The sequence below is a fragment of the Thalassophryne amazonica genome, chromosome 1 (genome assembly GCF_902500255.1).
Source record: "Thalassophryne amazonica chromosome 1, fThaAma1.1, whole genome shotgun sequence".
NCBI classification, from domain to species: domain Eukaryota; kingdom Metazoa; phylum Chordata; class Actinopteri; order Batrachoidiformes; family Batrachoididae; genus Thalassophryne; species Thalassophryne amazonica.
In genome coordinates, this window is record NC_047103.1 from 16,913,923 (window position 1) to 16,918,705 (window position 4,783).

The window sequence follows — 4,783 nt, forward strand, 5'->3', positions numbered from 1 at the left end:
AACTAAGGGATGGTTCAGGGTCACCTGATCCAGCCCTAACTATAAGCTTTAGCAAAAAGGAAAGTTTTAAGCCTAATCTTAAAAGTAGAGAGGGTGTCTGTCTCCCTGATCTGAATTGGGAGCTGGTTCCACAGGAGAGGAGCCTGAAAGCTGAAGGCTCTGCCTCCCATTCTACTCTTACAAACCCTAGGAACTACAAGTAAGCCTGCAGTCTGAGAGCAAAGCGCTCTATTGGGGTGATATGGTACTATGAGGTCCCTAAGATAAGATGGGACCTGATTATTCAAAACCTTATAAGTAAGAAGAAGAATTTTAAATTCTATTCTAGATTTAACAGGAAGCCAATGAAGAGAGGCCAATATGGGTGAGATATGCTCTCTCCTTCTAGTCCCCGTTAGTACTCTAGCTGCAGCATTTTGAATTAACTGAAGGCTTTTCAGGGAACTTTTAGGACAACCTGATAATAATGAATTACAATAGTCCAGCCTAGAGGAAATAAATGCATGAATTAGTTTTTTCAGCATCACTCTGAGGCAAGACCTTTCTAATTTTAGAGATATTGCGTAAATGCAAAAAAGCAGTCCTACATATTTGTTTAATATGCGCATTGAAGATCAAAAATGACTCCAAGATTTCTCACAGTATTACTAGAGGTCAGGGTAATGCCATCCAGAGTAAGGATCTGGTTAGACACCATGTTTCTAAGATTTGTTGGGCCAAGTACAATAACTTCAGTTTTATCTGAGTTTAAAAGCAGGAAATTAGAGGTCATCCATGCCTTTATGTCTGTAAGACAATCCTGCAGTTTAGCTAATTGGTCTGTGTCCTCTGGCTTCATGGATAGATAAAGCTGGGTATCATCTGCGTAACAATGAAAATTTAAGCAATGCTTTCTAATAATACTGCCTAAGGGAAGCATGTATAAAGTGAATAAAATTGGTCCTAGCACAGAACCTTGTGGAACTCCATAATTAACCTTAGTGAATGTCTCACTGACTTTTTCGGGGCAGTTTTGGAATCACATTCTAGGTACGGCCTCAATGTGGCGTCTGCTGCTGTGGATGTATCAGCTGTACCAGGCCTGAGAGACTTCCCAGGCAGTATAGTGCTGAGTTTATTGTTTGGCAATCGGGAATCCCCCTATTTGATGACGTAGTTGAAACCCCCCGCAACCTCGTTTTCAAACAGCTTTCCTGTGATGACAAGTTAGAAAATTCTGTGATTGAAATCTAGCGTTGAAAAAGTCAAAGAAATTTGCCTTGAAGGCGAGTAAGATTGGGTTTAAAATCATATAGAACATTACATTTTTGTAATTATTTACCTTTCTGCAAAGTTTGGCAGTGATCGAAGCCTTCGCGTGCATATTTTGTGATCCTCCAACACCGATGTTGAGTCAGCAAGACGGTAACAGTGGGTGAAATTGCTGTTTTTTTAGCTTGGAAACTATTGTCAGACAACAGAGTTTAAACAGTGGATCGTAGAGAATCACTCGTTTAATGAGATAATAATCAGGTTTGACCGAGTACCATCATTTTGAAATGTAAATGATGAGAAACTGGTCACAGCTTTCTGTTCTTGTCCTTTTAAGAACAAAGATGTAAATTGCCAAGATCTTCCCCACTTCAAAGAGTTACTGGTGGTGTCTTATGTGTGATTAGAGGGAGTAGGGAGCCATCTAGTGCCCGCACCTGCACAGGCGCGGTAAGCGCCACCAGAGGGAGCCCTACCTCCCTGCCCATCTGCTGTCTAACAGATTCCCTTCAGAGCCCGTGTCCACCAGTGCTGGGGCCTTCAGGGTTAAATCCTCATAAAGGATTGTCACTGGGAGTCGTGTGGCAATATGGGTATGTCCCACGTGAATGTTTTGGCCCACCCCTAACCCAGTGTCTAGGGGCGGGCGTTGGCGTTTAACCGCTCGGGGCAGTCCTTTACTTGATGCTCTATTGAGCCACAAACAAAGCACGCTCCGCGGGCCAGCCTCCTCTGTCTATCTGGTGCCCTAAATGTGGCCCTGCTCGTGTCCATAGCTTCGTCAGCAGGGGGAGCCGTCACCACACGGAGCGTAGAGGTCGTGGAGCGTGGGGAGGGCGGAACTCGGTTGGAACCAGAAGGGAGAGGGACGGCGCGTGCCCGGCCACGCCCTTCGTCTCGTTCCCGACGGCGTTCTTCTAACCGATTGTCTAATCGTATAACGAGATCGATAAGCCCGTCTAAATCCCGCGGTTCGTCCTTGGCCACCAGGTGCTCCTTCAGGACCAACGACAGTCCGTTTACGAAGGCGGCGCGGAGGGCAGCGTTATTCCAGCCGGACCTCGCAGCCGCGATGCGGAAGTCGACTGCATAAGCAGCTGCGCTCCGGCGCCCCTGTCTCATTGACAGCAGCACGGCTGAAGCGGTCTCTCCTCTATTTGGGTGATCAAACACAGTTCTGAACTCCCTCACAAACCCATCATATGTCAGAAGGAGCCGTGAATTTTGCTCCCAGAGCGCTGTAGCCCAAGCGCGTGCCTTGCCGCGAAGCAGATTAATCACATAAGCTATCTTACTAGCATCAGTCGCGTACATGACGGGACGTTGTGCGAAGACGAGCGAACACTGCATAAGAAAGTCCGCGCATGTCTCCACACAACCCCCGTACGGCTCTGGTGGGCTTATGTATGCTTCAGGGGAAGGTGGGAGGGGTCGTTGAACGACCTGTGGAACGTCACTGTTGCGCACAGGATCGACAGGAGGGAGAGCCGCAGCAGCGCCCTGAGGGTGCGCCTCCACCTGCGCGGCGAGAGCCTCCACCCTGCGGTTAAGGAGGATGTTCTGCTCGGTCATCAGATCCATCCGAGCAGTAAAAGCGGTGAGGAATCGCTGCAACTCACCGACCATTCCTCCTGCAGATGCCTGTGCGCCCTGCTCTTCCATTGGCCGTTCAACAGCCGGTTGACGCCCCTCGGGGTCCATGACATTGGCCGAGATATCCTGTTGGGAAAGTGTGGTACACGGACCCACAACAGGGGGCGCAAATGAACGGACAATGGAGGAGGTCAAATAACAACACTTTACTGTTGTGAATGGGCACAACAAATACAATCAGATTACAACAATAGACAAAAGCCAATTTATAAAAGGTGTCGTGTGGGCAGGCTCGAAGATAGGAGACGTCCGTCCAAAGCAGAACCGGAACCACACGATTTCCTCCGCCACCAGACCCCGGGAATACTGGAGCCGCCAAGTCCCGAACTCCCAGGTGGCCACTGCCTCCGCGTGTCGGACCTGGTACTGCTGGCGAGGAACAAAAACACAATTAATGTGGGCGCGTTTGCACCCAGGACTCCCGCACGGCAGGAAAACCACCTCCACCTCTCGTTGGAAAAGGAGTCAGCTAAACAACGCACAAAAGTCACAAAAGATCACTGTCAAACAGTCAGCTGAGTACGTTACCTTCCAGGTAGAACGATATCTCGGCAAAGAGGTGGAGACGTCGTCCTGCTGATGTACCCCTGCTGATCAGGTGAGTGGTAACAGCTGTTGCAGGTGATGCGTGACAGCTGTCACCCTGGCTGCTCCTGTGAGGCGGCTGCGCCCTCTGGTGCCTGGAGCCCGCACTCCAGACAGGGCGCCCTCTGGTGGTGGGCCAGCAGTACCTCCTCTTCTGGCGGCCCACACAACATTTAGTCTGTGAAGATGATTCCCCATTTACATGAACAAATTGTAATCTATTAGATAAATATGATTCAAACCACCGCAGCGCAGTGCCTAACATAACACATACTCATCAGTTGGACGGGGTAGGCTTCTAACTATTAATAGTTTTTTTGGGCCACCTTTCCTCTGTTGTGAGTAATAAATACAAAGACACTGACATCCACAAAATTCACTTTTGATAAGAAAAAACTGACTTCACTTGCCACTCAGTTTTACCCTTAATATATCCAAAAACAAAACACAAATTTATAAGGGGGTGTCTTTATGCATAAAAATATGGCATAACGGCTGCAAATATATACGATATGTAGTTTTGCAGATATAACTACTGATTCACTGTGCCCCGGTTTCCCCTCAGTGCTGAAATTCAGCTTTTACCAACCTTTTTTCATTATTATTTTGATTTTTTTATCTCAGTACAATGGGTGTTTTTATTTTTCTAAACAAGTTTTTATATATATTGTTATTTATGCATGATATGTGCTTTTTAATGTACTATTGTACACTTTTTTTAAATCACACGAAATAAACTCTGCTGGGACTATATTTGGTCCCAGTCCAAATAGAGTTAAATAAACTCTATCACAGTGTAAAATCAATTCTATCACGCTGTGAATGACTCTTATTGGAGTGGAAAAACTTGATTTGACAAGACGATAGAGCTGATTTCACACTGCAATAGAGCTGATTTAACTCTTGTTAGTGTGCAACCAAATGTAGTCCCGACAGAGTTTATTCTACTCTGCGAAATTTCCTGCTGCTGTGCTTTAGGATTCAAATTCACACTTTATAGGCTAAAAAGAAAAGGTGGACTAAATATAATTCATGTTTTTTTTGTTGTTGTTGTTGTTGTCCCCCCACCAAAACAAACAAACAAAAAAATCCTTTTTGGGGGGGAGGGAGCGTGCGTGCGCAATTGACTAGACAGATGCTGTTTTGCCAATATTATATGATCGTTATATATTATTGCTATAATATTATCCTCCATCTCTCTCGTTCTCTTTTTCTCTTTTTGGTCACTTCATAATATCATTTATCTTCAGATGTTAATCCGTTTTCCGCGGATTCCAGAACGTAAACGGTTAAC